The following is a 24,535-nucleotide window of genomic DNA, read 5'->3' on the forward strand; positions in this document are numbered from 1 at the left end:
CAGCGCCTTCTGCTTCTCTTCGCGAGCCTCCTTGCACTGCACTCGGACCAGCGACAGCGCCACGTCCGCACCATAGCGAGCAGCAGACTTCTTCCACGCCTGCACTCGGTTCGGGACATCCTCCAGCCGAGTCATCAACCCTTCCATCTCTTGCCGAGACTCGTCTTCGGGCCACAGCTCCTTGTCGATTCTCCCGACGACCTCTCTCAGTCGACCGACGAAAGGTCCCACTTTGCCCAGGCGAATGTGCGCTCGGAGCATGTCTCGATTGGCGTCCTTGCCGAGTGGAACGTTCGGAATAACCGACCGCTCAATGTCAGCTGCTTCAGCCTCAGCATCCATACAAAAATCTGCAAAGACAAGACGAGCAGAAAGTAAGCGCAGAATGAAATAAACAGTCAACAAGCACTCGGAAAAACATAACTTACCACCGAGAAGCGCAATCATCTTCCTTCCCCAGTCACTGACGTATTTCTCCTATGATATGCACCGCATGTTCATCACCTTCATCTGTCCCATCAGCTCGGTTCTTTGTTTCCCCATTTTCTCCATTTCGGCCACCAATGCTTTGTTTGCTGCACGGGACTCCTCCAAGGACTTCTCTCGTTCAGCCAGAGCGCCCTTCACACCAGCCAACTCATGAACAGCTGCCTCCAGTTCCGCAGCAAGCTGAATATTTTCAGCCTTCAGAGCGTTGTACGCTGATCCCATCTTGCAAGTCTTCTGCAAATCAGAGCCAAGAGAAGATCAGACAAATTCAACAAGGAAAACAATAAAATCTCGAAGTTCTTCAGACCCCTGCCGACGCAAGCAGTCGACAGCGGCCTCGGGGACTACACCCAGTGGGTTCACTAAGAGTGACCCCACTGCCATGAAGCTCAAACAGGTCCGCCCTATTGAGTTAAATAACATAAACAAGCCTGTGAGGCTACTACTACCCGACCTGAGTAAAATTACTCTCGGGGACTACTTCCAGTAGGTGCACTCGGAGTGCCCCCACTGGTAACGTTCGAACAGATTAGTTTTGATATGATCAAGTTAAAGAGAATGAATATAAAGACAACTGCCGGTGCAAGCACTCGATAGAAGTCTCGGGGACTACACCCACTGGGTTCACTAAGAGTGAACCCACTGCAAAATAATCATACTGCATCCGAGTATATTGCTTAAACACCCACTGGGTTACAAGAGGAAAGTAAATGCTTACTAGCCCACTTACTCGGATATCTTCCCGAAGTTCCAAGCTTCGCTTGTACACAGACGCGATGGAGTCATACGCTCTCTTGGCATCACCCGCCATCAACTCCGCCTGCACCATGGCTCTCTTGGCATCACCCGCCATCAACTCCGCCTGCACCATGGCTCCCTTGGCAGCTCCCACTTGATCTTCCGGGAGGCATTGGGCGTCGTACTGGACGGTCGACGGACCTGGCACCACAAGAGACTCCTTGGGCATCCCAAGTCCTGCTCCAGTCGGTTCAGCAGCGATGAGCGCCGTTTCAGTCGACGGCATCGTCTCGACTGGCGGCGCGTCCATGGCGGGAGTAGTAGAAGATGGAACGGCTTCAAGGACAGGCACCGCATCTTGCTCGGACCTCTTCTGGTCGTCCTCCTCCACGTGAATCACCTCTGAAGGAAGCCCGACTGAACGACGTGAGACCATAGAAAAAAAGGCAAGATCAAAGACAGAATTCGCGAAACAATAATTTGGGCTCTCAGGGTCGTCACGACATACCTTGCTGGGATGTAGCAACGTTGTCCGTATCCATGGGATCGTCTTCCTGTCCATGGGATCGTCTTCCTGGCGTGGCGGAGAAGTTGCGGAGGTAGGAGCTCTGTCGAGTAAAATCCACTCGACTGATAAACATGAGTTCAATCAAATACTGAAAGAAGATAAGAGAACAAGACACTTACGCTAAGGCAACGGGAACGGCGATCCTCATCCGCGGCAAAGCCTTCCGAGGTTTGGACCCACTCGGTTTGGCCACCTTGGAAGGTTGGCCCGCAGGCTCAGCAGCAGCGTCCCTGGTCCTCCTTGTGCGCCGAGCACTCGGAACCACGGGAGTAGCTGGCAAGGCGCTCGGAATCACGGGAGGAGCTGACGGGGCACTCGGGGCCGCTGGAGGAGCCGACGGAGTCACAGGAGCTGACGGGGCACTCGGGGCCGCTGGAGGAGCCGACGAAGTCACGGGTTCGTGACGGCGCTTAGTTCGGGGCTCTGGTGGTGGGGGTGGCGAGCTCTGCTCCTCACCTTCCCCCTCCTCTTCTTCAGACTCCTCCTCCGTCCCCCCGCTGTCTGAGACATACTCGGCGCTCTCCATGCTGCCTTCCTGGCTGCCTTCCTCTTCCTCAGCTGGATTCCCGTTCGAGACGGGGGAATACCAGTTGGTCCACGCCTGCACAAGATACAGTCGACAACATCAGACGTCAGACAGTGATGCAATAAAAAGTGGCAAATCTAAGGGAATTGGAAGCACTCGGCAAGGTATTCTCACCTCATTCGGAGGAGGGTTGTCCACGCGTAAGGGATTCACTCGCCGGGCTCCTCTGGGGTTATCGCAGGCGCCTGTGATGCCGCGGACCCACGCCGTCACAACCTCCCCGGTCACGCACTCGGGGTGAGTCCGAGTGGAGTCCTCAGGCCCCGTATAGTCCCACATGGTGTGGTGTCGAGCTTGCAAAGGCTGGATACGCCGACCCAGAAAAACCTCCAGCAAATCTATGCCGGTGACTCCCTTGCGGACGACATCTACCAGCGCGTTGACCAGAGGCTGAATCTGGATCTTTTCCATCGCCGTGAGCGCAAGCTGCCTAGGCGGAGCCGGTCGGTCTAAGCTAAAAGGGGGCAGTCCCGTTGCAGCATTCGGACAAGCGACGTCCTGGCAGTAGAACCAAGTCGACTGCCAGTTCCTAACGGATTCAGACAACTGAAGAGCGGGATAGCTACTTTTGCTTTTCTTTTGGAAGCCTAAGCCTCTGCAGAGCTGGAGGAGATGAGTTTTGTCGTCCGACTGGCTAAGTCTTTTGATGGTTTGGGATCTAGCGGAGAAGATGTGCTTAAAGAGCCCCCAATGAGGAGGCCAGCCGATAAAACACTCGCAAAGCACGACGAAGGCAGAGAGATGAGCTATTGCATTGGGAGGAAAATGGTGGAGCTGCGCCCCGAAGTGGTTCATTATACCTCTGAAGAAGGGATGAGGAGGCAGAGAGAAGCCTCGGTACACGTGGCTGAGCAGCAAGACGCGCTCATCCTCCCGTGGCGCCGGCTCCGTCTCGCCCTCCGCCGTCAGTCTCCACGACTTGTTCTCGATCAGGCCTTGCTCCACCAGCTCCAGCATGTCCGCCGCCGTCACCATGGAGGGGAGGAAATCCCCCTGGATCCAACCCGCCGGCAGTGCTCGCTGCCGCCGCTGAGCAGGAGCTGCCGTCTTCTTCTTATTCCGCGCCTCGAGCTTGCTCGTCTGCCCCTTCGTCATGGTGGAGGCTGCAGATCCGCGGGGGAGGAGGGGAAGGAAGGAGCTTGGGATGCGCAGGAAGTCACGGGAGAAGCGGGGCGAGTGCGAGTTATCAGGCGAGTGCAACAAGAAACCCTCGCTGGAGAGGTTTAAATAAGGTTCCGACTGGGTCACTAGCAGGTGGCCCCTAAATCTTATCCCCCGACCGGTTGCTGCGATATTAGTGGAGGAGATGAAGGCGCAGAAATCGAGGCAGCAGATACTACTCAATGACGATATCGTCATCCCCGCTGAGCGCGCGGCAACCGAAATTTGAGGATCCCAGAAAATCCGCCGCTATCAGTTGACCGGTCACGTCAAAAGATTCTACGGAAACACTCGGTCTCTGACGGTTCGTTTCATAGATATATCGACTCGGATCACTGGTCAAGAGGATAAAATGGATCGAGGCAAACAACGCCAAAGTCGCATCCATACCAGTCGGATCCATACTCCAAGCGTCGCTTCGTCGTTCCAACCCCGATCCATTCGTGGACTAATGATGGGGTTATAGTCTTAGGGTAGGGTCATAGGCCTGCCCTGTAGGTCCTACCCAAGGACTACCCTTCATAAGGGACAAGGCCCTAAGTCAGTTCCGACTGAATTAAGGACTTCCCATCATCCAATCGGTGACGATTCCTCCATCATCCAGTCGGAGATGAGCATCCGGAGCGTATCAAACTTACCGACTGGATTCCACTATGTACATCATAGCCCCCTGGAGGGCAACGGTCATACGTTTTTATGTACCTTTATTAGCATTTAAGGCATATGTTACCTGTAACGTAGACATTTAATCACCACTACTACACCCCTGCGCACCGAACCGTTGTGAAGGGCAACGCACTCTATATAAGACGCCCTTCCCCACTGGTGCGGGGGTTAGCAATTCATTGTAATCCGTATTCCACTCGACATCAAGCTCCAAGAGCACTGAGACGTAGGGCTTTTACCTCCACCGTAGAGGGGCATCAACACATACAACCTCGCCGTAGCTAAGGCTCTCCCATCCTTTCGTACCCCATACATCTACTGTCACACTTATACCCACGACAGATCCTATCTCGGATTTCATAGCTTTAAGCCATTTGTTGGAATCCGGGCCCGCCATCGCTTCTTCATAGTTCGAAGGTTCACCTTTGTCTAACAACATGATTTCTATCACAGGGTTGCCGTACCACTCTGGTGCGGAGCGTGCCCTCGTGGACCTTCGCGGTTCAGTAGTAACTTGATCGGAAGCTTCATGATCATTATCAATAACTTCCTCTTCAGTTGGTGTAGGCGCCACAGGAACAACTTCCCGCGCTGCGCTACTATCCTGTTCGAGAGGGGGTGTAATTACCTCATCAAGTTCTACCTTCCTCCCACTTACTTCTTTCGAGAGAAAATCTTTCTCTAGAAAGGATCTGTTCTTGGCAACAAAGATTTTACCTTCAGATCTAAGATAGAAGGTATACCCAATAGTTTCCTTAGGGTATCCTATGAATAAGCATTTCTCCGTTTTGGGTTCGAGCTTTTCTGGTTGAAGTTTCTTCACATAAGCATCGCAGCCCCAAACTTTAAGAAACGACAACTTAGGTTTCTTGCCAAACCATAGTTCATACGTTGTCGTCTCAACGGATTTAGATGGTGCCCTATTTAAAGTGAATGCTGCAGTTTCTAATGTGTATCCCCAAAATGATAGCGGTAATTCGGTAAGAGACATCATAGATCGCACCATATCTAATAAAGTGTGATTACGACGTTCATACACTCCGTTGCGTTGCGGTGTGCCAGGCGGCGTCAGTTGTGAAACGATTCCACACTTCCTTAGGTGTGTGCCAAACTCGTGACTCAAATATTCTCCTCCACGATCAGATCGTAGACACTTGATTTTTCTGTCACGTTGATTCTCGGTCTCACTCTGAAATTCCTTGAACTTATCAAATGTCTCAGATTTGTGCTTCATCAAGTAGATATACCCATACCTACTCAAATCATCGGTGAGAGTGAGAACATAATGATAGCCACCGCGAGCTTCAACGTTCATTGGACCACACACATCAGTATGTATTATTTCCAATAAGTCGATTGCTCTCGCCATTATTCCTGAGAATGGAGTCTTAGTCATCTTGCCCATGAGGCACGGTTCACATGTGTCAAATGATTCAAAGTCAAGAGACTCTAATAGTCCATCAGTATGGAGCTTCTTCATGCGCTTAACGCCGATATGACTAAGGCGGCAGTGCCACAAGTATGTGGGACTATCATTATCAACTTTACATCTTTTGGTACTCACACTATGAATACGTGTAACATCACGATCGAGATTCATCAAGAATAAACCATTCACCAACGGAGCACGACCGTAAAACATATCACTCATATCAATAGAACAACCATTATTCTCTGACTTAAATGAGTAGCCGTCTCGCATTAAGCAAGACCCTGATATAATGTTCATGCTTAAAGCTGGTACTAAATAACAATTGTTAAGGTATAAGACTAATCCCGACGGTAGATGTAGAGGTAGCGTGCCGACGGCGATTACATCGACCTTTGAACCATTCCCGATGCGCATCGTCACCTCGTCCTTGGCCAGTTTCCGCTTATTCCGCAGTTCCTGCTTTGAGTTGCAAATGTGAGCAACAGCACCGGTATCAAATACCCAGGAGCTACTACGAGCGCTGGTAAGGTACACATCAATAACATGTATATCACATATACCTTTAACGTTGCCGGCCTTCTTGTTCGCTAAGTATTTAGGGCAGTTCCGCTTCCAGTGACCCTTTCCCTTGCAATAGAAGCATTCAGTCTCAGGCTTGGGTCCATTCTTTTTCTTCTTCCCGGCATCTGGCTTACCGGGCGCGGCAACAGCTTTGCCGTCTTTCTTGAAGTTCTTCTTACCCTTGCCCTTCTTGAAACTAGTGGTCTTGTTGACCATCAACACTTGATGCTCTTTCTTTATTTCTACTTCTGCAGACTTGAGCATCGAGTACAACTCGGGAATGGTCTTCTCCATCCCTTGCATGTTGTAGTTAAGCACAAAACCTTTGTAGCTTGGTGGGAGAGACTGGAGGATTCTGTCAATTATAGCATCATCCGGAAGTTCGACTCCAAGTGAAGTCAGACGACCGTGTAACCCAAACATTTTGAGTATGTGCTCACAGACAAAACTGTTCTCCTCCATCTTACAGCTAAATAACTTGTCGGAGACTTCATATCTCTCGACACGGGCATGAGCTTGAAAAACTAGCTTCAGCTCTTGGAACATCTCATATGCTCCGTGTTGCTCAAAACGCCTTTGGAGCCCCGTTTCTAAACTGTATAACATGCCACACCTAACCAGAGAGTAGTCATCACTCCGCATTTGCCAGACGTTCAGAATGCCATGGGCTGCTGCGGGAGCGGGAGGGTCACCTAGCGGCGCATCAAGGACATAAGCCTTTTTAGCTGCTTCAAGGATGAGCTTCAAGTTGCGAACCCAGTCCGCATAGTTGCTACCATCATCTTTCAGCTTGTTTTTCTCTAGGAATGCGTTGAAATTGAGGTTGACGTTGGCCATCTACAATATTTATAAAGACAAACCTTTTAGACTAAGTTCATGACAATTAAGTTCATCTTCTCATATTAAGTATGAACTCCCACTTAAATCGACATCCCTCTAGTCATCTAAGTGATACATGATCCATGTCGACTAACCCGTGTCCGATCATCATGTGAGACGGACTAGTCACCATGGTGAGCAACTTCATGCTAATCGTATTCAACCATACGACTCATGTTCGACCTTTCAGTCTCTTGTATTCGAGGTCATGTTTGTACATGCTAAGCTCGTCGAGCCAACCTAGGTGTTTCGCGTGTGTAAATCTGGCTTACACCCGTTGTATGCGAACGTTAGAATCTATCACACCTGATCATCACGAGGTGCTTCGAGACAACGAACCTTCGCAACGGTGCACACTTAGGGGAATACGTTCTCGAAATTTTAAGAGGGATCATCTTATTATGCTACCGTCGTTCTAAGCAATAAGATGAAAAACATGATAAACATCACAATGCAATCATATAGTGACATGATATGGCCATTATCACCTTCGCCCTTTCGATCTCCATCTTCAGGCATGGCATGATCATCATCGTCACCGGCGTGACACCATGATCTCCATCATCGTGTCTCCGTGAAGTCGTCACGCCAACTACTACTATCACTACTACTATAGCTAACCGTTAGCAATGAAGTAAAAGTAGTAAGCACATGGCGTTGCATCTCATACAATAAATTAAGACAACTCCTATGGCTCCTGCCGGTTGTCATACTCATCGACATGCAAGTCGTGAAACCTATTACAATAACATGATCATCTCATACATCATATATGCAACATCACAACTTTCGCCATATCACATCACATGTCAAACCCTGCAAAAACAAGTTAGACGTCCTCTAATTGTTGTTGCAAGTTTTACGTGGCTGATTTGGGTTTCTAGCAAGAACGCCTTCTTACCTACGTGACAGCCACAACGATGATATGCCAAAGCTATTTACCCTTCATAAGGACCCTTTTCATCAAATCCAATCCGACTAGAGTAGGAGAGACAGATACCCGCTAGCCACCTTTATGCACGGTGTGCATGTCTGTCGGTGGAACCAGTCTCACCTAAGCGTACGTGTAAAGTCGGACCGGGCCGCTTCATCCCACAATACCGCCGGAAAAGAATAAGACTAGCAGCCGCAAGCAAATTGACAAATCATCGCCCACAACCTTTGTGTTCTACTCGTGCATAGAATATACGCATAGAAAACCTCGCTCGGATGCCACTGTTGGGTGACGTAGCATAAATTCAAAATTTTCCTACGCATATTCAGATCTTCCTATGGAGAGACCAGCAACGAGAGAGGGGTAAGAGCATCTTCATACCTTTGAAGATTGCTAAGCGGAAACGTTGCTAGAACGCGGTTGAGGGAGTCGTACTCGCAGCGATTCCGATCTAGTGCCGAACTATGGCACCTCTGCGTTCAACACACGTGCAGCCCGGTGACGTCTCCCGCACCTTGATCCAGCAAGGAGGAGGGAGAGGTTGGGGAAGAACTCCAGCAGCACGACGGCGTGGTGTCGATGGAGAGACGAGGTCTCCCAGCAGGGCTTCGCCAAGCACCGGCAGAGAAGAGGAGGAAGAAGGGCAGGGTTGCGTCGAGGGAGAGGGAGAAGTCTATCTCCCAAGGGCCAAAACCCCTCTCTATTTATAGGAGCAGGGGGAGGGGGGTGCACCACCCCTAGGGTTCCCCCTAGGTGGTGCGGCAGCCACCAGATGGGAAAGGGGGGCGGCGGCTAGGGTGGGAGGAGGTGGCGCACCACCTGGTGGGCCTAAGGCCCACCTGTGCCTAGGGTTGCCCCCTCTCCCCACCACTTGCGCATTGGGCTGGGTGTGGGAGGCGCACCAGACCACCTAGGGGCTGGTTCCCTCCTGCACTAGGCCCATCTAGCCTTTTGGGGTCGTTTCCCCCCTTCGGTGGACCCCCGGGGCCACCTCCGCTGGTCCCGGTACGTTACCGGTGACGCCCGAAACACTTCCGGTGTCCAAAACCATCCGTCCTATATATCAATATTTACCTCCGGACCATTCTGGAGCTCCTCGTGACGTCCGGGATCTCATACGAGACTCCGAACAACTTTCGGTAACCTTGTATAACAATTCCCTATAACCCTAGCGTCATCGAACCTTAAGTGTGTAGACCCTACGGGTTCGGGAGACACGCAGACATGACCAAGACGCCTCTTCGGCCAATAACCATCAGCAGGGTCTGGATACCCATGGTGGCTCCCACTTGCTCCACGGTGATCTCATCGGATGAACCACGATGTCAAGGATTCAATCAATCCCGTATACGATTCCCTTTGTCTGTCGGTATAGAACTTAAATGAGATTCGATCGTCGGTATACCTATACCTTGTTCAATCTCGTTACCGGTAAGTCTCTTTACTCGTTCCGTAGCACGTCATCGTGTGACTAACTCCTTAGTCACATTGAGCTAATGATGATGTTCTACCGAGTGGGCCCAGAGATAACTCTCCGTCACACGGAGTGACAAATCCCGATCACGATTCGTACCAACCCAACAGACACTTTCAGAGATACCCGTAGTTCACCTTTATAGTCACCCAGTTACGTTGTGACGTTTGATACACCCAAAGCACTCCTACAGTGTCCGGGAGTTGCACAATCTCACGGTCGAAGGAAAAGACACTTGACATTAGAAAAGCTTTAGCATACGAACAATACGATCTAGTGCTATGCTTAGGATTGGGTCTTGTCCATCACATCATTCTCCAATGATGTGATCCCATCATCAATGACATCTAATGCCCATGATCAGGAAACCATGATCATCTATTGACTAACGAGCTAGCTAACTAGAGGCTTGCTAGGGACACATTGTGATCTATTTATTCACACATGTATTACTGTTTCCTGTTAATACAATTATACCATGAACAATAGACGATTATCATGAACAAGGAAATATGATAATAACCATTTTATTATTGCCTATAGGGCATATTTCCAACATGCATACCTGACCTTAGTATTCTTAAGAGTGCAATCATGGGTAATAGATGGTATAACTTAGGAGCTATTATTGCTAGGAGGCTACATAAAAATGCTAAGGACGGAGATTTCTTTAGAGGAATTTATGCCACCCGTGTAGCCAATTATCTTGGGATACCTATAAGGGAGAATGATATTGAGCTACAACCTGATTTTCTTGATTATGAGGCTATGGTGCGCTACCAGTTCCTCAAGAGAAATGAAAAACACCTCCTATACCGACTAGTTTTTGATAGACAATATGTTGTCCATATTACCCTTCCTGCTCCTGCCTTCTTTAACTTTCAGGAAAAACGGAGGTACTTTATAACCAGAGAGGAGGAAGACGAGTACGAGAGAGAGGCGAAGGCCGCTCGCCTCCATGTTGAAGTCGTTCAGGCGGCAGCTGTCGCGGCCCTGTACAACCCCAACTATGACTTTGGATATTATCCGGGCCAGCCATGGCCTTAGACCAACTTACGCCAAAAGCCTAAGCTTGGGGGAGTACGTATTTCTCACCGGCATTACATTCATGTTCACACAATCATTCCAGTTGTCGGTGTTCATACTTTTTCATTGTACCTGTTGGGGAACGTAGTAATTTCAAAAAAATTCCTACGCCACACAAGGATCTATCTATGGAGAAACCAACAACGAGTAAAGGGGTAAAGCATCTTCATACCTTTGAAGATCGCTAAGCGGAAGCGTTGCTAGAACGCGGTTGATGGAGTCGTACTCGCAGCGATTCAGATCGCGGTGGATTCCGATCTATGCACCGAACAACGGTGCCTTCGTGTCCAACACACGTGCAGCCCTGTGACGTCTCCAATGCCTTGATCCAGCAAGGAGGGAGGAGAAGTTGAGGGAGAGATCCGGCAGCACGACGGCGTGGTGACGGTGGAGCTGCGTGGTACTCCGACAGGGCTTCACCAAGCACTATGGAGGACGAGGAGGAGGAGGAGTAGGGCTGCGCCGAGAGAGAGATATGAATTATGTATTGCGGCCCCCAAAAACCCTCCACTATATATAGGAGGAGAGGGAGGAGGATGCCCACCCTTTAGGGTTTCCACCCCAAAGGGTGCGGCGGCCCTAGAGGGTGGAGAGGTGGCGCACCAAGGTGGGCTTTGGGCCCAAGGAAACCTCTCCACTTCTAGGGTTTGGCCCCTTACACCTTTGCTGCGCCTTGGGCTGATGGTGGTGGCGCACCGGCCAACTTAGGGCAGGTTCCCACGCACCTTTTGGCCCATGTAGCAATTTGGGGCTCGTGGCCCTCCCCGGTGGTCCTGGTACATTACCGGTGACGCCCGAAACTTTTCCGGCAATCAAATCCTCACTTCCTATATATGAACCTTTACCTCCGGACCATTCCGGAACTCCTCGTGACGTCTGGGATCTCATCCGAAACTCCGAACAACCTTCGGTAACCACGTACACTATTCCCATATAACCCTGCACCGAGAGAGAGATATGAACCTTAAGTGTGTAGACCCTAGGGGTTCGGGAACCATGCAGACATGACCGAGACACCTCTCCGGTCAATAACCAACAGCGGGGTCAGGATATCCATGTTGGTACCCACATTTTCCATGATGATCTCATCGGATGAACCACGATGTCGGGGATTCGATCAATCCTGTATTTAATTCCCTTTGTCTACCGGTTTGATACTTGCCCGAGATTCGATCGTCGGTATCCCTATACCTTGTTCAATCTCGTTACCGGCAAATCTTTTTACTCATTCCGTAACACATCATCCCGTGGCTAACTCCATAGTCACACTGAGCTCAATATGATGATGGATTACCGAGTGGGCCCACAGATACCTCTTCGTCACACGGAGTGACAAATCCCAGTCTCGATTCGTACAACCCAACAAACACTTTCCGAGATACCTGTAGTGCACCTTTATAATCACCCAGTTACATTGTGGCGTTTGATACACCCAAAGCACTCCTACGGTATCCGGGAGTTGCACAATCTCATGGTCTAAGGAAACGATACTTGACATTAGAAAAGCTTTAGCAGATGAACAACACGATCTAGTGCTATGCTTAGGATTGGGTCTTGTCCATCACATCATTCCCCAATGACGTGATCCTTTTATCAATGACATCCAATGTCCATGATCAGGAAACCATGGTCATCTATTGATCAACGAGCTAGCCAACTAGAGGCTCACTATGGACACATATTGTGATCTATATATTCACACATGTATTACGGTTTCCGGTTAATACAATTATAGCATGAATAATAGACAATTATCATGAACCAGGAAATATAGTAATAACCACTTTATTATTGCCTCTAGGGCATATTTCCATCAGTACCATCCATAGTAGTTTATTAACTGAATTACTTGAGGACAAGCAAAGGTTTAAGCTTGGGGGAGTTGATACGCCTCGAACGTATCTAGTTTTCAAAACTCTTTTGCCCTTGTTTTGGACTCTAATTTGCATGATCTGAATGGAACTAACCCGGACTCACGTTGTTTTCAGTAGAATTGCCTTGGTGTTATTTTTGTGCAGAAATAAAAGTTCTCGCATTAACCTGAAAATTTACGAAGAATATTTCTGGAATTAATAAAAAATACTAGCGAAAGAATCTACCGGAGAGGGGCCACCACCAGGCCACAAGCCTGCACGACGCCCTCCCCCCTAGGGTGCGCCGCCCTGGCTTGTGGGGCCCCTGTAGCGCCACTGACCTCGTTTCCACTCCTATATATTCCTATCTGGGGAGAAAAAACGAAGAGAATAATTCATCGCGTTTTACGATACGGAGCCGCCGCCATCTCCTGTTCTTCCTTGGGAGGGCATATCTGGAGTCTAATTTGAGCTCCGGAGAGGGGAAATTGACGTCGTCGTCATCACCAATTTCATGATGTTCTCCATTGTTCGTGAGTAATTCCGACGTAGGCATGCTGGACATTCATGGGTTGGATGAGATCTATCATGTAATCGAGTTAGTTTTGTTTGGGTTTGATCCCTAGTATCCATTATGTTTTGAGATTGATGTTGCTATGACTTTGCTATGCTTAATGCTTATCACTAGGGCCCGAGTGCCATGATTTCAGATCTGAACCTATTATGTTTTCATGAATATATATGTGTTCTTGATCCTATCTTGCAAGTTATAGACACCTATTACGAGTTATGATGAGCATCCCCCAGGGTGACAATAACTCGCATTATTTCTCGTGATTACCGTAGTTTGAGGAGTTCATGTATTCACTAAGTGCTAATGCTTTGGTCCAGTTCTCTATTAATAGGAGGCCTTAATATCCCTTAGTTTCCATTAGGATCCCACTGCCACAGGAGGGTAGGACAAAAGATGTCATGCAAGTTCTTTTCCATAAGCACGTATGACTATATATGGAATACATGCTTACATTACAATGATGAATAGGAGCTAATTCTATATCACCCTATGTTATTATTGTTGCATTTCCTACGAGCTTTCCACATATTGGTCTTTGCTAAGTTACTTTTCCGTTGCTTTTGTTACAATCACTACAAAACTACTACTATCACGTTTGCCACTGTTACCGTTACTTCCATACTACTTTGCTACTAAATACTTTGCTGCAGATATTAAGTATTTCAGGTGTGGTTGAATTGACAACTCAACTTCTAATACTCTAGAATATTCTTTGGCTCCCCTTGTGTCGAATCAATAAATTTGGGTTGAATACTCTACCCTGGAAAACTTTTGTGATCCCCTATAATTGTGGGTTATCTGTTGGGGAATGTCGCATGGGAAACAAAAAATTTCCTACGCGCACGAAGACCTATCATGGTGATGTCCATCTACGAGAGGGGATTTCCGATCTACGTACCCTTGTAGATCGCACAGCAGAAGCGTTAGTGAACGCGGTTGATGTAGTGGAACGTCCTCACGTCCCTCGATCCGCTCCGCGAACCGTCCCATGAACCGTCCCGCGATCCTTCCCACGATCGAGTGCCGAACGGACGGCACCTCCGCGTTTAGCACACGTACAGCTCGACGATGATCTAGGCCTTCTTGATCCAGCAAGAGAGACGGAGAGGTAGATGAGTTCTCCGGCAGCGTGACGGCGCTCCGGAGGTTGGTGGTGATCTAATCTCAGCAGGGCTCCGCCCAAGCTCCGCAGAAACGCGATCTAGAGGAAAAGCCATGGACGTATGTGGTCGGGCTGCCGTGGCAAAAGTTGTCTCAAATCAGCCCTAAAACACCACTATATATAGGAGGGGGGGAGGGGAGGAGGCAGCCTCAAAACCTAAAGGTTTGGCCGAAATTGGAGGTGGAGGAGTCCTACTCCAATCCTACTTGGAGTAGGATTCCACCTTCCCACTTGGAAACTCTTTCCACCTTGTGTTTTTTCCTTCTCAAACCTTATGGGCCTTAGTGGGAACTTATTCCAGCCCACTAGGGGCTGGTTTATCTCTTCCCATAGCCCATGAGACCCCTTGGGGCGTGACACCCCTCCTGATGGTCCCCGGCACCCCTCCCAGCACTTCCAGTACACTACCGATGAGCCCGAAACTTTTCCGGTAATGCACGAAAACCTTCCGGTAACCAAATGAGGTCATCCTATATATCAATCTTCGTTTCCGGACCATTCCGTAAACCCTCGTGACGTCCGTGATCTCATCCGGGACTCCGGACAACATTCGGTAAGCAACCATATAACTCAAATACGCATAAAACAACGTCGAACCTTAAGTGTGCAGACCCTGCGGGTTCGAGAACTATGTAGACATGACCCGAGAGACTCCTCGATCAATATCCAATAGCGGGACCTGGATGCCCATATTGGATCCTACATATTCTACGAAGATCTTATCGTTTGAACCTCAGTGCCAAGGATTCATATAATCTCGTATGTCATTCCCTTTGTCCTTCGGTATGTTACTTGCCTGAGATTCGATCGTCAGTATCCGCATACCTATTTCAATCTCGTTTACCGGCAAGTCTCTTTACTCGTTCCGTAATACAAGATCCCGCAACTTACACTAAGTCACATTGCTTGCAAGGCTTGTGTGTGATGTTGTATTACCGAGTGGGCCCCGAGATACCTCTCCGTCACACGGAGTGACAAATCCCAGTCTCGATCCATACTAACTCAACGAACACCTTCGGAGATACCTGTAGAGCATCTTTATAGTCACCCAGTTACGTTGCGACGTTTGATACACACAAAGCATTCCTCCGGTGTGAGTGAGTTATATGATCTCATGGTCATAGGAACAAATACTTGACACGCAGAAAACAGTAGCAACAAAATGACACGATCAACATGCTACGTCTATTAGTTTGGGTCTAGTCCATCACATGATTCTCCTAATGATGTGATCCCGTTATCAAGTGACAACACTTGCCTATGGTCAGGAAACCTTGACCATCTTTGATCAACGAGCTAGTCAACTAGAGGCTTACTAGGGACAGTGTTTTGTCTATGTATCCACACATGCACTGTGTTTCCAATCAATACAATTATAGCATGGATAATAAACGATTATCATGAATAAAGAAATATAATAATAACTAATTTATTATTGCCTCTAGGGCATATTTCCAACAGTCTCCCACTTGCACTAGAGTCAATAATCTAGTTCACATCACCATGTGATTCGAACGAATCCAACACCCATATAGTTATGGGGTCTCATCACGTTTTGCTCGTGAGAGAGGTTTTAGTCAACGGTTTTGAAACTTTCAGATCCGTGTGTTCTTTACAAATCTTTATGTCATCTTATAGATGCTGCTACTATGTGCTATTCGGAAATACTCCAAATATCTACTCTACTATGCAAATCCGTTTCACTACTCATAGTTATTCGGATTAGTGTCAAAGCTTGCATCGACGTAACCCTTTACGACAAACTCTTTAACCACCTCCATAATCGAGAAAAATCCCTTAGTCTATTTAGTTACTAAAGATAACTTTGACCGCTGATCAGTGATTCAATCCTAGATCACTCTGTGTACCTCTTAACAGACTTGCTGCAAGGCACACATCAGGTGCGGCACTCAGCATGGCATACTTTAGAGTCTACGGCTAAGGCATAGAAGACGACCTTCGTCTATTCTCTTTATTCTGTCGTGGTCGGGTTTTTAGTCTTACTCAAATTCACACCTTACAACACAGTCAAGAACTCCTTCTTTGCTGATCTATTTCGAATTCCTTCAAAAACTTGTCAAGGCATGCATCTTGTTGAAACTTCTATTAAGCATTTTGATCTATCTCCATAGATCTTGATGCTCAACGTTCAAGTAGCTCAATCCAGGTATTCCTTTGAAAAACTCCTTTCAAACAACCTTGTATGCTTTACAGAAATTATACATTACTTCTGATCCACAATATGTCAACCACATATACTTATCAGAAATTATATAGTGCTCCCACTCACTTCTTTGGAAATACAAGTTTCTCATAAACCTTGTACAAACCCAAAATCTTTGATCATCTCATCAAAGTGTATATTCCAACTCCGAGATGCTTGCACCAGTCCATTGAAGGATCGCTGGAGCTTGCATACTTGCTAGTATCTTTAGGATCGACAAAACCTCCTGGTTGTATCACATACAATGTTTGCTCAAGGAAACCGTCGAGCAAACAATGTTTTGACATCCTATGTGCAATATTTCATAAATAATGCAGCAACTACTAACATAATTCTAACAAACTTCTAGCATCGCTACGAGTGAGAAAATCTCATCATAGTCAATTGTTTGATCTTGTCAGAAACATCTTTGCGACAAGTCGAGCTTTTCTTAATAGTGACTTATCACCATCATCGTCTGTCTTCCTTTTAAAGATCCATCTTTACTCAATAGTCCTATGACCATCAAGTAGTTCTTCCAAAGTCTACACTTTGTTTTCATACATGGATCCTCTCTCGGATTTCATGGCCTCCAGCCATTTGTCGGAATCCGGGCCCACCATTGCTTTCTCCATAACTCGTAGGTTCACTGTTGCTCAACAACATGACCTCCAAGACAGGGTTACCGTACCACTCTGCAGTAGTACGCGACCTTGTCAACCTACGAGGTTTTTAGTAACTTGATCCGATGCTCGATGATCACCATCATCAGCTTCCACTTCAATTGGTGTAGGCGCCACAGGAACAACTTCCTGTGCCCTGCTACACACTAGTCGAAGTGATGGTTCAATAACCTCATCAAATTCTATCACCCGCCCACTCAATTCTTTTGAGAGAAACCTTTCCTCAAGAAAGGATCCGTTTCTAGAAACAGACACTTTGCTTTCGGATCTGAGATAGGAGATGTACCCAACTGTTTTGGATATCCTATGAAGATGCATTTATCCGCTTTGGGTTCGAGCTTATCAGACTGAAACTTTTTCACATAAGTGTCGAAGCCCCAAACTTTCAAGAAACGATAGTTTAGATTTCTCTAAACCTCAGTCTATATTGTGTCATCTCAACGGAAATACGCGGTGCCCTATTTAAAGTGAATGCGGTTGTCTCTAATGCATAACCTATAAACGATAGTGGTAATTCGATAAGAGACATCATAGCATGCACCATACCAAATAGTGTGTGGCTATGACGTTCAGACACATCATCACACTATGATGTTCCAGGTGGCATGAACTGCGAAACAGTTTCCACATTGTCTTAACTGCGTACCAAAACTCGTAACTCAGATATTCATTTCTATGATCATATCGTAGACAGTTTATCCTCTTGTTACGACGAACTTCACTCCAAAACAGAATTGAACTTTTCAATATTTCAGACTTGTGATTTATTAAGTAAATACTCTTGTATCTACTCAAATCGTCATTGAAGTAAGAACGTAATGATATCCACTGCGTGCCTCAACACCCATTGGACTGCATACATCAAAATGTATCACTTCCAACAAGTTACTAACTTGTTTCATCTCAATGAAAACAAGGCCTTGCTCATGTGGTATGATTTGCATGTCAGTAGTGATTCAAAATCAAGTGAGTATAAAGATCCTTCAGCATGGAACCTCTTCATGCAATTTATACCAACATGACTCAAGCGGCAGTGCCACAAGTAAGTGGTACTATCATCATTACCTCGTATCTTTTGGCACCAATATCATGAACATGTGTAACACTACGATCGAGATTCAATAAACCATTGAAGGTGATTATTCAAGCAAATAGACTAACCATTATTCTCTTTAAATGAATAATCGTATTGCAATAAACACGATCCAATCATGTCCATGCTTAACGCAAGCACCAAATAACAATTATTTCGGTTTAACACCAATCCCGATGGTAGAGGGAGCGTGCGACATTTGATCATATCAACCTTGGAAACACTTCCAACACGTATCGTCACCTCGCCTTTAGCTAGTCTCCGTTTATGTTGTAGCTTTCATTTCGTGTTACTAATCACTTAGCAACCGAACCGGTATCCAATACCCTCGTGCTACTAGGAGTACTAGTAAAGTACACATCAACATCATTTATATCAAATATACTTCTTTCGACTTTTGCCAGCCTTCTTATCTACCAAGTATCTAGAGTTGCTCCGCCTCAGTGACTGTTCCCCTCATTACAGAAGCACTTAGTCTCGGGTTTGGGTTTAATCTTGGGTCTCTTCATTAGTGCAGCAATTGTTTTGCCGTTTCACGAAGTATCCCTTCTAGCCCTTGCCTTTCTTGAAACTTAGTGGTTTTACTAACCATCAACTATTGATGCTCCTTCTTGATTTCTACTTTCGCAGTGTCAAACATCGCGAATTGCTCAAGGATCATTGTATCTATCCTTGATAGGTTATAGTTCATCACGAAGCTCTCACAGCTTGGTGGCAGTGACTTTGGAGAACCATCACTATCTCATCTGGAAGATTAACTCCCACTTGATTCAAGCGATTGTCGTACTCAGATAATCTGAGCACACGTTCAACGATTGAGCTTTTCTCCCTTACTTTGTGGACAAAGAATCTTGTCAGAGGTCTCGTACCTCTTAACAAGGGCACAAGCATGAAATCACAATTTCATCTCTTTAGAACATCTCTTATGTTCTGTGACGTTTCAAAACGTCTTCGGCGCCTTGCTTCTAAGCCATTAAGTATTTTGTACTGAACTATCGTGTAGTCATCAGAAACGTGTATGTCGGATGTTCACAGCATCCACAGACGACGCTCGAGGTGCAACACACCGAGTGGTGCATTAAGGACATAAGCCTTCTGCGCAGCTACGAGGACAATCCTCTGCAAAGTTTGCTACTATCAACTTTCAACTAAATTTTCTCTAGGAACATATAAAAATAGTAGAGCTATAGCGCAAGCTACATCGTGATTCGCAAAGACCATTAAACTATGTTCATAACAATTAGTTCAATTAATCATATTACTTAAGAACTCCCACTCAAAAAGTACATCTCTCTAGTCATTTGAGTGGTACATGATCCAAATCCACTATCTCAAGTCCGATCATCACGTGAGTCGAGAATAGTTTCAGTGGTAAGCATCTCTATGCTAATCATATCAACTATACGATTCATGCTCGACCTTTCGGTCTCATGTGTTCCGAGGCCATGTCTGCACATGCTAGGCTCGTCAAGCTTAACCCGAGTGTTCCGCGTGTGCAACTGTTTTGCACCCGTTGTATGTGAACGTTGAGTCTATCACACCCGATCATCACGTGGTGTCTCGAAATGAAGAACTGTCGCAACGGTGCACAGTCGGGGAGAACACAATTTCGTCTTGAAATTTTAGTGAGAGATCACCTCATAATGCTACCGTCGTTCTAAGCAAGATAAGGTGCATAAAGGATAAACATCACATGCAATTCATAAGTCACATGATATGGCCATCATCATGTGCTTCTTGATCTCCATCACCAAAGCACCGGCACGATCTTCTTGTCACCGGCGTCACACCATGATCTCCATCATCATGATCTCCATCAACGTGTCGCCATCGGGGTTGTCGTGCTACTCATGCTATTACTACTAAAGCTACGTCCTAGCAATATAGTAAACGCATGTGCAAGCACAAATGTTAGTTTAAAGACAACCCTATGGCTCCTGCCGGTTGCCGTACCATCGACGTGCAAGTCGATATTAACTATTACAACATGATCATCTCATACATCCAATATATCACATCACATCGTTGGCCATATCACATCACAAGCATACCCTGCAAAAACAAGTTAGACGTCCTCTAATTGTTGTTGCATGTTTTACGTGGTGACCATGGGTATCTAGTAGGATCGCATCATACTTACGCAAACACCACAACGGAGATGTATGAATTGCTATTTAACCTCATCCAAGGACCTCCTCGGTCAAATCCGATTCAACTAAAGTTGGAGAAACCGACACTCGTCGGTCATCTTTGAGCAACGGAGTTACTCGTAGCGATGAAACCAGTCTCTCGTAAGCGTACGAGTAATGTCGGTCCGAGCCGCTTCGATTCAACAATACCGCGGAATCAAGAAAAGACTAAGGAGGGCAGAAAAACGCACATCACCGCCCACAAAAAATTTTGTGTTGTACTCGAGATTACATCTACGCATGAACCTAGCTCATGATGCCACTGTTGGGCAACGTCGCATGGGAAACAAAAATTTTCCTACGCGCACGAAGACCTATCATGGTGATGTCCATCTACGAGAGGGGATTTCCGATCTACGTACCCTTGTAGATCGCACAGCAGAAGTGTTAGTGAACGTGGTTGATGTAGTGGAACGTCCTCACGTCCCTCGATCCGCCCCGCGAACCGTCCCACGAACCGTCCCGCGATCCGTCCCACGATCTAGTGCAGAACGGACGGCACCTCCGCGTTCAGCACACGTACAGCTCGACGATGATCTCGGCCTTCTTGATCCAGCAAGAGAGACAGAGAGGTAGATGAGTTCTCCGGCAGCGTGACGGCGCTCCGGAGGTTGGTGGTGATCTAATATCAGCAGGGCTCCGCCCAAGCTCCGCAGAAACGTGATCTAGAGGAAAAGCCATGGAGGTATGTGGTCGGGCTGCCGTGGCAAAAGTTGTCCCTAATCAGCCCTAAAACACCACTATATATAGGAGAGAGGGAGGGGAGGAGGCAGCCTCAAAACCTAAAGGTTTGGCCGAAATTGGAGGTGGAGGAGTCCTACTCCAATCCTACTTGGAGTAGGATTCCACCTTCCCACTTGGAAACTCTTTCCACCTTGTGTTTTTTCCTTCTCAAACCTTATGGGGCTTAGTGGGAGCTTATTCCAGCCCACTAGGGCCTGGTTTATCTCTTCCCATAGCTCATGAGACCCCTTGGGGCGTGACACCCCTCCTGATGGTCCCCGGCACTCCTCCCGGCACTCCCAGTACACTACCGATGAGCTCGAAACTTTTCCGGTAATGCACGAAAACCTTCCGGTAACAAAATGAGGTCATCCTATATATCAATCTTCGTTTCCGGACCATTCCGGAAACCCTCATGACGTCCGTGATCTCATCCGGGACTCCGAACAACATTCGGTAACCAACCATATAACTCAAATACGCATAAAACAACGTCGAACCTTAAGTGTGCAGACCCTGCGGGTTCGAGAACTATGTAGACATGACCCGAGAGACTCCTCGGTCAATATCCAATAGCGGGACCTGGATGCCCATATTGGATCCTACATATTCTACGAAGATCTTACCGTTTGAACCTCGGTGCCAAGGATTCATATAATCCCGTATGTCATTCCCTTTGTCCTTCGGTATGTTACTTGCCTGAGATTCGATCGTCGGTATCCGCATACCTATTTCAATCTCGTTTACCGGCAAGTCTCTTTACTCGTTCCGTAATACAAGATCCCGCAACTTACACTAAGTCACATTGCTTGCAAGGCTTGTGTGTGATGTTGTATTACCGAGTGGGCCCCGAGATACCTCTCCGTCACACGGAGTGACAAATCCCAGTCTCGATCCATACTAACTCAACGAACACCTTCGGAGATACCTGTAGAGCATATTTATAGTCACCCAGTTACGTTGCGACGTTTGATACACACAAAGCATTCCTCCGGTGTCAGTGAGTTATATGATCTCATGGTCATAGGAACAAATACTTGACATGTAGAAAACAGTAGCAACAAAATGACACGATCAACATGCTACGTCTATTAGTTTGGGTCTAGTCCATCACATGATTCTCCTAATGATGTGATCCCGTTATCAAGTGACAACACTTGCCTATGGTCAGGAAGCCTTGACCATCTTTGTTCAACGAGCTAGTCAACTAGAGGCTTACTAGGGACAGTGTTTTGTCTATGTATCCACACATGCACTGTGTTTCCAATCAATACAATTATAGCATGGATAATAAACGATTATCATGAACAAAGAAATATAATAATAACTAATTTATTATTGCCTCTAGGGCATATTTACAACATTATCAGGGGGCGAAAGTACCTCGGTGGCATGTGTCATGCAAAAGTTTTAATCCTGGGAAAAGTGTATGATGCCAAAATTCCTCGACACCTGGCACGATGTCATCACATGGCCCATGTAGGGTGTGGTAAAAGTTTGGGCGCGTTTCAAGAAAGCCTCCCCTGAGTCCACTTGTAAACCGCACTATCTCCGAGCTAGTCTCTGGGTATCGAGAGGGAATGTGTCCGATTTTGTGCATGAAATGCGAGGCATGTCGCTTCGTTGGCCTTGAAACTTCTCGTGCTCTCAAAGGAGAACATAGCATGACACGTGCCACGCCCCCGCATTTTTCGGACCCTCATGCAATATTTGAGAAATTCATTCCTCTTCTAGGGTTTCATCGTCGGAAATTCCAAACCTGCAAGGCACCACATGAAATCATGCCCGAAAGCGGCATGGGAAATAATTTATGATGTCCTTGCGGCATGCTTAGTCCCTACGCAGAGGAGGCATGGGCTTGCCATGGCACTGGGGGGCAAATGTGCCTCGGTGGCATGCGTGATGCAAAAGTTTAAATCCTCGGAAAAGCGTACGATGCCGGAATTCCTCAAGAGGTGGCACGGTGTCATCACATGGCCCATGTAGGGTGTGGTAAAATATTGGGCACGTTTTCAGTAAGCCTCCCATCAGGCCACTTGTAAACCGCATCATCTCCGAGCTAGTGTGTGGGTATCGAGAGGGAATGTGTCTAGTTTGTGCACGAAGTGCAGGGCCTGTTGCTCCATTAGCCTTGAAACTTCTTGTGCTCTCAAAGGAGACCATCGCATGACACGTGCCACGCCCCCACATTTTACCGACCCGCGTGCTATATTCGAGAAATTTATTGCTCTTCTAGGGTCTCATCGCCAGAAGTTCTAAACCTTCAAGGCACCGCATGAAGTCATGCCCCAAAGCGGCATGGGAAATCCTTTGTGATGTCCTTGTGGCATGCCTAGGCCCTACACAGACAAGGGATGGGCATGCCATGGTACAGGGGGCCAAAAGGACTTCGTTGGCATGCCTGATGCAAAAGTTTAAATCATCGGAAAAGCCTATGGTGCCGGAATTCCTCGAGAGCTGGCACGGTTTCATCACATGACCCATGTAGGGTGTGGTAAAATATTGGACCCGTTTTGATTAAGCCTCCCCTCAGGCCATTGGTAAACCGCATCATCTCCGATCTAGTCTATATCGAGAGGGAACGTGTTTTGTTTGTGCACGAAGTGCGGGTCCTGTTGCTCTGTTGGCCTCGAAACTTCTCGTGCTCTTAAAGGAGACCATGGCATGACAGGTGCCACACCCCCACATTTTTCGGACCCGTGTTCAATATTTGATAAATTTATTGGTCTTCTAGGGTTTCATCGCCAGAACTTCCAAATCTGCAAGGCACCACATGAAATCATGCTTGAAAGCGGCATGGGAAATCCTTTGTGATGTCCTTGCGGCGTTCCTAATCCTACGCAGACGAGGGAGGGGCATGCCATAGCACCGGGGGCGAAAGTACCTCGGTGGCATGCCTAATGCAAAAGTTTAAATCCTCAGAAAAGCATGTGATCCCGGAATTCATCGCCAACTGCCACGGTGTAATCACATTGCCCATGTAGTGTGTGGTAAAAGTTTGGGCGCGTTTTGAGTAAGCCTCCCCTCAGGCCACCTGTAAACCGCACCATCTTCGAGCTAGTCTGTGGGTATCGAGAGGGAACATGTTTGGTTTGTGCACGAAGTGTGGGCCTGTTGCTCCATTGGCCTCAAAACTTCTCGTGCTCACAAAGGAGACCATTGCACAACACGTGCCACTCCCCTGCATTTTTCGGACCCGCGTGCAATATTCGAGAAATTTATTGCTCTTTTAGGGTTTCATCGCCGAAAATTCCAAACCTGCAAGGCACCACATGAAATCATGTGTGGAAACGGCATGAGAAATGGTTTGTGATGTCCTTGCGGCATGCCTAGGCCCTACGCAGACGAGGGAGGGGCATGCCATGGCATCGGGGGGCGAAAGTACCTCGGTGGTATGCTGATGCAAAAGTTTAAATCCTCGGAAAGCGTACGATGCCGGAATTCCTCGAGAGTTGGCACAGTGTCATCACATGGCCCATGT

This window comes from Hordeum vulgare, chromosome 5H (assembly GCF_904849725.1).
Source record: "Hordeum vulgare subsp. vulgare chromosome 5H, MorexV3_pseudomolecules_assembly, whole genome shotgun sequence".
Lineage (NCBI taxonomy): Eukaryota > Viridiplantae > Streptophyta > Magnoliopsida > Poales > Poaceae > Hordeum > Hordeum vulgare.